Source organism: Mus caroli, unplaced genomic scaffold (genome assembly GCF_978045245.1).
Source record: "Mus caroli unplaced genomic scaffold, Mus_caroli_1 scaffold_15, whole genome shotgun sequence".
Taxonomy (NCBI): Eukaryota; Metazoa; Chordata; class Mammalia; order Rodentia; family Muridae; genus Mus; species Mus caroli.
The window spans coordinates 70069986-70082129 of record NW_028227270.1 but is presented as its reverse complement, the minus strand read 5'-3'; the positions used below and the strand labels follow the sequence as shown (position 1 = coordinate 70082129).

At 43.8% G+C, this 12144-nt stretch overlaps 1 long non-coding RNA gene across 1 annotated transcript in view; it reads right to left on the bottom strand.

Annotated features, from left to right (window-relative positions):
- Positions 1 to 12144, bottom strand: part of LOC147000975 (uncharacterized) — a 240714-nt gene that overhangs the window by 18232 nt on the left and 210338 nt on the right. The gene's annotated exons all lie outside the window — the stretch shown is intronic.

Genomic DNA, 12144 nt, shown 5'->3' with positions numbered 1-12144 from the left:
GCTATTAAAAAGAATGAATTTATGAAATTCCTAGCCAAATGGATGGACCTGGAGGGCATCATCTTGAGTGAAGTAACACAATCACAAAAGAACTCACACAATATGTATTCATTGATAAGTGGATATTAGCCCAAAACTTAGGATACCCAAGATATAAGATACAATTTGATAAATGCATGAAACTCAAGAAGAATGAAGACCAAAGTGTGGACACTGTGCACCTTCTTAGAATTGGGAACAAAACACCCAGGGAAGGAGTTACAGAGACAAAGTTCGTAGCTTTGATGAAAGGATGGACCATTTAGAGACTGCTGTATCCAGGGATCCGTCCCATAATCAGCTTCTAAACGCTGACACCATTGCATACACTAGCAAGATTTTGCTGAAAGGACCCAAATATAGCTGTCTCTTGTGAGATGATACCGGGGCCTAGCAAACACAGGAGTGGATGTTCACAGTCAGCTATTGGATGTATCACAGGGCTCCCAATGGAGAAGCTAGAGAAAGTACCCAAGGAGCTAAAGGGATCTGCAACCCTATTGTTGGAACAACATAATGTACTAACCAGAACCCTGGAGCTCTTGTCTCTAGCTGCATATGTATCGAAAGATGGCCTAGTCGGCCATCAATGGAAAGAGAGGCCCATTGGACTTGCAAACTTTATATGCCCCAATATAGGGGAATGCCAGGGCCAAAAGAATGGGAATGGGTGGGTAGGGAAGTGGGGGGCGCTATGGGGGACTTTTGGGATAGTATTGGAAATGTAATTGAGGAAAATATGTAATAAAAAAAAATTAAAAAAAAAAAAAAAAAAAGAAACACAGGAAGCTCCATTTCAGGCTAAAAGACTTCCACAGCATTCCTAGTGTCAGCCATTACCTCACCAACTTGTGAAACCAAAGTTGGTAGGTGAGAAACAAATCCAAGAAAACAAAATCCTCCCAAGATCCACTCCAAAACAAACATAGGAAGCTCCATCCCAGGCTAAAGGACTTCCACTGCATTCCCAGTATCATCCATTACCTCACCAACTTGTGACACTAAACTTAAAAGATGAGAAACAAGTCCAAGAAAACAAAATCCTCCGAAGATCAACTCCAAAACAAACACAGGAAGCTCCATCCCAGGCTAAAGGACTTCCACAGCATTCCCAGTATCAGCCATTACCTCACGAACTTGTGACACCAAACTTTGTAGGTGAGAAACAAATCCAAGAAAACAAAATCTTCCCAAAATCTTCTCCAAAACAAACACACGAAGTTCCATCCCAGGCTAAAGGATTTCCACAGCATTCCCAGTATTAGCCACTACCTCACTAACCTATGACACCAAACTTGGTAGGTGAGAGACAAATCCAAGAAAAAAAAATCCACCCAAAATCCACTCCAAAAGAAACACAGGAAGCTCCATCCCAGGCTAAAGGACTTCCACAGCATTCCCAGTATCAGCCATTACCTCACCAATTTGTGAGACCAAACTTGGAAGGTGAGAAACAAATCCAAGAAAACAAAATCGTCCCAAGATCTACTCCAAAACAAACATAGGAAGCTCCATCCCAGAATAAAGGACTTCCACAGCAACCCAGTATAATCCATTACCTCACCAACTTGTGACACCAAACTTAGAAGGTGAGAAAAAAGTCCAAGAAAACAAAATCTTCCCAAGATCCACTCCAAAAGAAACACAGGAAGCTCCATTTCAGGCTTAAAATTTTCCACAGCATTCCCAGTATCAGCCATTATCTCACCAACTTGTGACACCAAACTTGGAAGGTGAGAAACAAATCCAAGAAAAAAAATCGTCCCAAGATCTACTCCAAAACAAACATAGGAAGCTCCATCCCAGGCTAAAAGACTTCCACAGCATTCCCAGTACCATCCATTACCTCACCAACTTGTGACACCAAACTTGGTAGGTGAGAAACAATTCCAAGAAAACAAAATCTTCCCAAAATCTTCTCCAAAACAAACACACAAAGTTCCATCCCAGCCTAAAGGACTTCCACAGCATTCCCAGTATTAGCCACTACCTCACTAACCTGTGACACCAAACTTGGTAGGTGAGAGACAAATCCAAGAAAAAAAAATCCACCCAAAATCCACTCCAAAAGAAACACAGGAAGCTCCATCCCAGGCTAAAGGACTTCCACAGCATTCCCAGTATCAGTCATTACTTCACCAACTTGTGACACCAAACTTGGACGGTGAGGAACAAATCCAAGAAAACAAAATCCTCCCAAGATCTACTCCAAAACAAACATAGGAAGCTCCATCCCAGGCTAAAAGACTTCCACAGCATTCCCAGTACCAGCCATTACCTCAACAACTTGTGACACCAAACTTAGAAGGTGAAAAACAAGTACAAGAAAACAAAATCCTCCCAAGATCCACTCCAAAAAAACACAGGATTCCCAGTCCCAGGCTAAAAGACTTCCACAGCATTCCCAGTATCAGCCACTACCTCACCAACTTGTGACACCAAACTTAGAAGGTGAGAAACAAGTCCAAGAAAACAAAATCCTCCCAAGATCCACTCCAAAAAAACACAGGAAGCACCATTTCAGGCTAATAAACTTCCACAGCATTCCCAGTATCATCCATTACCTCACCAACTTGTGACACCAAAATTAGAGGTGAGAAACAAGTCCAAGAAAACAAAATCCTCCCAAGATCCACTCCAAAACAAACACAGGAAGCTCCATTTCAGGCTAAAAAACTTCCACAGCATTCCCAGTATCAGCCATTACCTCACCAACTTCTGACACCAAACTTGGAAGGTGAGATACAAATCCAAGAAAACGAAATCCTCCCAAGATCCACTCCAAAACAAACACAGGAAGCTCCATCCCAGGCTAAAGGACTTCCCCAGCATTCCCAGTATCAGCCATTACCTCACCAACTTATGACACCAAACTTGGAAGGTGAGAAACAAATCCAAGAAAACAAAATCCACCCAAGATCCACTCCAAAAGAAACACAGGAAGCTACATCCCAGGCTAAAGGACTTCCACAGCATTCCCAGTATCATCCATTACCTCACCAACTTCTGACACCAAACTTCGTAGGTGAGAAACAAATCCAAGAAAATAAAATCCTCCCAAGATCCACTCCAAAACAAACACAGGAAGCTCCATCCCAGGCTAAAGGACTTCCACAGCATTCCCAGTATCAGCCATTACCTCACCAATTTGTGAGACCAAACTTGGAAGGTGAGAAACAAATCCAAGAAAACAAAATCGTCCCAAGATCTACTCCAAAACAAACATAGGAAGCTCCATCCCAGAATAAAGGACTTCCACAGCAACCCAGTATAATCCATTACCTCACCAACTTGTGACACCAAACTTAGAAGGTGAGAAAAAAGTCCAAGAAAACAAAATCTTCCCAAGATCCACTCCAAAAGAAACACAGGAAGCTCCATTTCAGGCTTAAAATTTTCCACAGCATTCCCAGTATCAGCCATTATCTCACCAACTTGTGACACCAAACTTGGAAGGTGAGAAACAAATCCAAGAAAAAAAATCGTCCCAAGATCTACTCCAAAACAAACATAGGAAGCTCCATCCCAGGCTAAAAGACTTCCACAGCATTCCCAGTACCATCCATTACCTCACCAACTTGTGACACCAAACTTGGTAGGTGAGAAACAATTCCAAGAAAATAAAATCTTCCCAAAATCTTCTCCAAAACAAACACACAAAGTTCCATCCCAGCCTAAAGGACTTCCACAGCATTCCCAGTATTAGCCACTACCTCACTAACCTGTGACACCAAACTTGGTAGGTGAGAGACAAATCCAAGAAAAAAAAATCCACCCAAAATCCACTCCAAAAGAAACACAGGAAGCTCCATCCCAGGCTAAAGGACTTCCACAGCATTCCCAGTATCAGTCATTACTTCACCAACTTGTGACACCAAACTTGGACGGTGAGGAACAAATCCAAGAAAACAAGATCCTCCCAAGATCTACTCCAAAACAAACATAGGAAGCTCCATCCCAGGCTAAAAGACTTCCACAGCATTCCCAGTACCAGCCATTACCTCAACAACTTGTGACACCAAACTTAGAAGGTGAAAAACAAGTACAAGAAAACAAAATCCTCCCAAGATCCACTCCAAAAAAACACAGGATTCCCAGTCCCAGGCTAAAAGACTTCCACAGCATTCCCAGTATCAGCCACTACCTCACCAACTTGTGACACCAAACTTAGAAGGTGAGAAACAAGTCCAAGAAAACAAAATCCTCCCAAGATCCACTCCAAAAAAACACAGGAAGCACCATTTCAGGCTAATAAACTTCCACAGCATTCCCAGTATCATCCATTACCTCACCAACTTGTGACACCAAAATTAGAGGTGAGAAACAAGTCCAAGAAAACAAAATCCTCCCAAGATCCACTCCAAAACAAACACAGGAAGCTCCATTTCAGGCTAAAAAACTTCCACAGCATTCCCAGTATCAGCCATTACCTCACCAACTTCTGACACCAAACTTGGAAGGTGAGATACAAATCCAAGAAAACGAAATCCTCCCAAGATCCACTCCAAAACAAACACAGGAAGCTCCATCCCAGGCTAAAGGACTTCCCCAGCATTCCCAGTATCAGCCATTACCTCACCAACTTATGACACCAAACTTGGAAGGTGAGAAACAAATCCAAGAAAACAAAATCCACCCAAGATCCACTCCAAAAGAAACACAGGAAGCTACATCCCAGGCTAAAGGACTTCCACAGCATTCCCAGTATCATCCATTACCTCACCAACTTCTGACACCAAACTTCGTAGGTGAGAAACAAATCCAAGAAAATAAAATCCTCCAAAGATCCACTCCAAAACAAACACAGGAAGCTCCATCTCAGGCTAAAGGACTTCCACAGCATTCCCAGTATCAGCCATTACCTCACCAATTTGTGAGACCAAACTTGGAAGGTGAGAAACAAATCCAAGAAAACAAAATCGTCCCAAGATCTACTCCAAAACAAACATAGGAAGCTCCATCCCAGAATAAAGGACTTCCACAGCAACCCAGTATAATCCATTACCTCACCAACTTGTGACACCAAACTTAGAAGGTGAGAAAAAAGTCCAAGAAAACAAAATCCTCCCAAGATCCACTCCAAAAGAAACACAGGAAGCTCCATTTCAGGCTTAAAAATTTCCACAGCATTCCCAGTATCAGCCATTATCTCACCAACTTGTGACACCAAACTTGGAAGGTGAGAAACAAATCCAAGAAAACAAAATCGTCCCAAGATCTACTCCAAAACAAACATAGGAAGCTCCATCCCAGGCTAAAAGACTTCCACAGCATTCCCAGTACCATCCATTACCTCACCAACTTGTGACACCAAACTTGGTAGGTGAGAAACAATTCCAAGAAAACAAAATGTTCCCAAAATCTTCTCCAAAACAAACACACAAAGTTCCATTCCAGGCTAAAGGACTTCCACAGCATTCCCAGTATCAGCCATTACCTCACCAATTTGTGAGACCAAACTTGGAAGGTGAGAAACAAATCCAAGAAAACAAAATCGTCCCAAGATCTACTCCAAAACAAACATAGGAAGCTCCATCCCAGAATAAAGGACTTCCACAGCAACCCAGTATAATCCATTACCTCACCAACTTGTGACACCAAACTTAGAAGGTGAGAAAAAAGTCCAAGAAAACAAAATCCTCCCAAAATCCACTCCAAAAGAAACACAGGAAGCTCCATCCCAGGCTAAAGGACTTCCACAGCATTCCCAGTATCAGTCATTACTTCACCAACTTGTGATACCAAACTTGGACGGTGAGGAACAAATCCAAGAAAACAAAATCCTCCCAAGATCTACTCCAAAACAAACATAGGAAGCTCCATCCCAGGCTAAAATACTTCCACAGCATTCCCAGTACCAGCCATTACCTCAACAACTTGTGACACCAAACTTGGAAGGTGAAAAACAAGTCCAAGAAAACAAAATCCTCCCAAGATCCACTCCAAAAAAACACAGGATTCCCAGTCCCAGGCTAAAAGACTTCCACAGCATTCCCAGTATCAGCCACTACCTCACCAACTTGTGACACCAAACTTAGAAGGTGAGAAACAAGTCCAAGAAAACAAAATCCTCCCAAGATCCACTCCAAAAAAACACAGGAAGCTCCATTTCAGGCTAAAAAACTTCCACAGCAATTCCAGTATCAGCCATTACCTCACCAACTTGTGACAGCAAACTTGGAAGGTGAGAAACAAATCCAAGAAAACGAAATCCTCCCAAGATCCACTCCAAAACAAACACAGGAAGCTCCATCCCAGGCTAAAGGACTTCCCCAGCATTCCCAGTATCAGCCATTACCTCACCAACTTATGACACCAAACTTGGTAGGTGAGAAACAAATCCAAGAAAACAAAATCCAACCAAGATCCACTCCAAAAGAAACACAGGAAACTCCATCCCAGGCTAAAGGACTTCCACAGCATTCCCAGTATCAGCCACTACCTCACCAACTTGTGACACCAAACTTGGTATGTGAGAAACAAATCCAAGAAATCAAAATCCTCCCAAGATACACGCCAAAACAAACACAGGAAGCTCCATCCTAGGCTAAAGGACTTCCACAGCATTCCCAGTATCAGCCACTACCTCACCAACTTGGGACACCAAACTTGTTAGGTGAGAAACAAATACAAGAAAACAATATCCTCCCAATATCTACTCCAAAACAACCACCTCCTTGTTTCAAAAGTTGGGTGGATGTAGTGTCATGTCCTACCAGTGAGAAAAGGTTACAGGCAAGCCTACCAGCTGGAAGCCTGCCTGCAAAACAAGGACTGTATTGAAAAGACACCAAAGGTACGATGCATCAAAATTTCAAAAAGCTATTAGCAAGCCCACTGAGCACTTGCCCAAGGGCTTTCTCTATTCTAAAGGTTTTCGGGCCAGCCACCATCCATCCTGAGCATGGCCGAAGCATTCAGCACCACAAGGAGCGAGGGAATAACCAAAATGCAACAAATTGGAAAGAACAACAAGGAACCACATTCAGATTCCTCACCTACTCCTAAACCAACCAAGGTTCAGGGACATTTCCCATCAACCACTCTTCATTATTCCAAGAACAGGCCTCATCTCTCCCAGACTGCCCAGCCCTCCATCTTCAAAGCCAAACCCTACAAATGCAGGAAATGGAAGGGGCCTGTGCCTACAGGGCTGCCCTTAAAGAGGGACATAGCAAAACGTAAAGTGCATAACACCATCAAAAAGGACCTTGGTGTTGGGGCACAAAAGGTGCCTGGCACTGCAAGCAGCAGCCCAGGGAAGGAACTGAGACCCAGGAAACCTGCACTGAGGACAGAAAAGTGGCCCTACATGAAACCAGCTGAGCACTATTCCCTGCTTGAGGCAAAGACCAAAATTAAGCCAGCATCACACATCACAGACCTTCCACTGAAACACAGGAGACCCAATCTGCAGATGCTTGTGGCAAGGGATCTGACCCCACCTGGAGTTCCAGCCTCAAACCTCCCCCAGGTTGTGTATCCCGCCTCGCCCATCTGTGATTCCAAGGTTCCCAGGGTCCTGGAAAAGTTGTATCACCAGGATCCAGATTGAACAAGGATTAAAAGTACATCAGTTGTGTGGCCAGAGAGAGCTGAGTTTATACACTCAACTGCAGAGGCTCAGGAGAACCAAACAGCCCCTCAACCTGCTTCCAGCCATGGGGCCACAAAGTCCCATCCAGATCCATTGCTGAGATACCTGAGTGTTCAGAGACCTACTTCCTACTTCCAGGCAGCAAATCCCCAACAGATCAGGACCATTGGAAAAGGCAGTCTGACTCCAAGTACCAATACCGAAATGGCCAAGCATGCAACCCAGGAGAGCTTTCAGGAGGAGGACTTAAGACATCACCCCAGGGTTATGACAATGGAAGGCCCTGGAGAAAGGGTCCAACCTTCAGCAGCTAAACAACCTACAGTGGAGGTGAAAGAAGAGTCACCTTGTGCATGGAGAGTGAGTCTGGGATCCAATGAGAGTCACTATGGCAAGGACATCAATGTCAGTCCCAGGGTTTTTGGGTCTTTATGGGCCAACAAACTCCCAGCCTACAAATCTACAAATACCTACCTCACAACACTCACAGGAAGCAAGTCATAAGATATCAGGCCCTACTGGACACCCTTCTACCACAAGTGCCATCCTACTATATAACCCTAAATCTCAGCTGCCTCTCACTGCCACCATGGATATACTAGCAGGTGTCAGACCATGCCTGGCACAGCCTCAGACCCTGACTGAATACCAGCATAGCTTCACCATCTACAAACTTGTAGGTATCAAAGATCCTTGTCAAACATTCATCCAACATTTCATTGTTTATGTAAAAATGAATCAGAGTATGCATCTCACTTGTGTGAAGATGGTTTTCATCTTTAACAAATAGTAAAGCAATATGCACACAATACTGTTTTCAAACAAATGAAGGATTATTTGAAGTAAATATTTGATGGACACATCAGTATTACAAATAGAGACACAGTCTGGGTCCTGTGAAAATGTTCTCAATTGAAAACTTTGGTCATGAATGGATGAAGTTTAAAGGACCCTTGCTCTTCACCACAAAGACTGACAGCCTCCTGCTGTGTGGGTCACAGAGAAACCTTGATAATCTCATGATGGCCTGGGTGATCCTAACCACTAAAAGATCATTGGCACTGAGTTCCCAGGGTTCTCAAGGTCAGAATATGGTACTAGGTAAATGTCTCAGGAAGACACACACAGCCCTGAGCTCACCCATACTCGAGTTATAAGATATCCTGATAGACCTCCATCTCTCATACACTGTCATATATCAGGATTTGTTAGATACCCCACCCTCCTGACATCAAATCCCCAAATAATATTAGTCAGAATGGCTAAGATAAAAAATTCAGCTGACAGCAGATGCTGGCAAGGATGTGGAGAAAGAGGAACACTCCTCCATTGTTGGTGGGATTTCAAGCTTGTACAACCACTCTGGAAATCAGTCTGGTGGTTCTTCAGAAAATTGGACATAGTACTACTGGAGGATCCCGCAATACCTCTACTGGGCATATATCCAGAATATTTTCCAACTGGTAAGAAGGACACATGCTCCACTATGTTCATAGCAGCCTTATTTATAATAGCCAGAAGCTAGAAAGAACCCAGATGCCCCTCAACAGAGGAATGGATACAGAAAATGTGGTACATTTGCACAATGGAGTACTACTAAGCTATTAAAAATAATGAATTTATGAAATTCCTAGGCAAATGGATGGACCTGGAGGGCATCATCCTGAGTGATGTAACACAGTCACAAAGGAACTCACACAATATGTACTCACTGATAAGTGGATATTAGCCCAAAAACTTAGGATACCCAAGATATAAGATACAATTTGTTAAACACATGACACTCAAGAAGAACAAACACGAAAGTGTGGACACTGTGCCCCTTCTTAGAATTGGGAACAAAACACCCATGGAAAGATTTACAGAGACAAAATTTGGAGCTGTGACGAAAGGATGGACCATCTAGAGACTGCCATACCCAGGGATCCATCCCATAATCAGCTTCCAAAAGCTGACACCATTGCATACACTAGCAAGATTTTACTGAAAGGACCCTGATATAGCTGTCTCTTGTGAGACTATGCCGGGGCCTAGCAAACACAGAAGTGGATGCTCACAGTCACCTAGTGGATGGATCACAGGGCTCCCAATGGAGGAGCTGGAGAAAGTACCCAAGGAGCTAAAGGGACCTGCAACCCTATAGGTGGTACAACATTATGAACTAAACAGTACCCCGGAGCTCTTGACTCTAGCTGCATATGTATCAAAAGATGGCCTAGTCTGCCATCACTGGAAAGAGAGGCCCATTGGACTTGTAAACTTTATATGCCCCAGTACAGGGGAACACAAGACCAAAAATGGGAGTGGTGGGGGAGTGTATTGGGGACTTTTTGGATAGCAATGGAAATGTAAATGAGGAAAATACCTAATAAAAAAATTAATTCTAAAAAAAAAAAAAAAAAAAAAAAAAAGAACTCAAAATACCTGTGGGAGGAGATACTGAGAGAAAGCATAGAACAGAAACAGAAGGAAAGGCCAGCCAGAGACTGTCCCACCTGGGGATCCATTGCATATACAGTCACCAAACCCAGACACTATTGTGGATTCCAACAAGTGCTTGCTGACAGGACCCTGATATAGCTGTCTCCTGAGAGGCTCTGCCAGTGCCTGACAAAGAACTGAATGCTCACAGCCATCCATTGGACTAAGCACTGGGTCCCCAGTGGAGGAGCTAGAGAAAGGACCAAAAGAGCTGAAGGGGTTTGCAGTTACATAGGAGAAACAACAATATGAACCAACCAGTATCCCCAGAACTCCCAGGGACTAAACCACCAACCAAAGGGTACCCATGGCTCCAGCTACATATGTAGTAGAGGATGGCCTTGTCGGACATCAGTGAGAGGAGAGGCCCTTGATCCCGTGACAGCTTGATGCCCCAGTGTACAGGAATGCCAGGACAGACAACAGGAGTGGGTGGGTTAGTGAGCGAGAGTGGTGGGGGCAAGATAGGATAGAGGGGTTTTCAGAGGGGAAATGAGGAAAGGGGATAAAATTTGAAATGTAAATAAAAAAAACATCTAATAAAAACTTAAAAAACAAAACCAAAAACAAGTGGACTTAGCAGAATGAACTCAGACCTCTCCTGTCACTGTACCCTTTTCCTGGGCCTCCCTCAGAGTGGGCACATGAAGGACAGAGTTGTCCTTCTCTTGAAAACACATTTTACCATGAATTAAGTCTGTTATATAATGTCATATATATTGTTGGGCGCCATTTTGACCCTGGTTTGGGCCTTGAGGACCAACCCTGAGCCTGGCTCAAGTTTTGAGGCCTGTCTCAGTCACTTCTGTATAGGGATGACTCAGCAAGACCTCTTTGGTGTTGCCTCTGCCCTAGCATGTCTGATGTAGAGCAATGCCATTGGCCCTGTCAGTCACTCCATACCCTCCGTCACCCTTCCCCCACCTCCTATATCATCTTACCCCACCAAACATCCTCCTGTGTTCTGAACTTATATAAGTGAGAGGCTCATGTCATAAAATTGAGTTCCTGCTTCAACAAGTCTCTAGGCTGTGTGTGTTTCTTTCGGTCATCAACACTCACCATCCTCCTCAGCCCCATAGAGACCCTGCAAGACCTCTCTCCTCTCACCTGGACCTGCCAGCAAGGAACCAGTTAGATATAGATAGATGTAGATACAGATACAGATAGATACAGATACAGATACAGATACAGATACAGATACAGATACAGATACAGATACAGATACAGATACAGATACAGATACAGATACAGATACAGATACAGATACAGATCAGACACAGACACAGACACAGACACAGACACAGACACAGACACAGACACAGACACACAGACACACAGACACACAGACACAGACACAGACACAGACAGACACAGACACAGACACAGACACAGATAGATGTAGATATATAAAAAAAAAACTATGCACAAGGGTCTAAATATACCCATAGGTGAAAAGTTCATTGGAGGAAAGGGGAACAGAAAGCACCTGAGGGGTGCTGAGGCTGTCCATCACCATTTTTTGCATCCTGTTTGGACACAAGCTGATGAACCTGGGGCCTAACACTGCACTGCCATTCAATCTTGGCCATCAGTGGACTGAAACCCTTATTATGTCCTGTTCTAAGGGCTCAGAGCAGGCCCAACTATTTCCATTTTGTTCTATTCAGGGGCCTTGTTTTTAGCACCTTCCTGGAACTAGCCTCCTATCTAACACAAGAACAGTGTGTCTTAGGAAAGCCTGAGTACACAGGCTAGTTAATGTCCTCTAAACACGATCTGGCCACCACAAGAATGGAGGATCCATCTAAGGAAAAGGAGGAGGTAGACCAGGGATTATCCCTGCACCATCACACTTGAGCAGTGTAGATGTCTCACCATAGAGAACAGAGCCTTGTGGCAGGGATATTGCTCAACCATTGGACATCAGGCCCTCTCAGGTTTCAGGGCCAAGCTGATATCCCTGCCAGAGATGCTTATAGTGGTAATTCTCAACCTGAGGATCATAACCACTTTGGAGGTTGTAG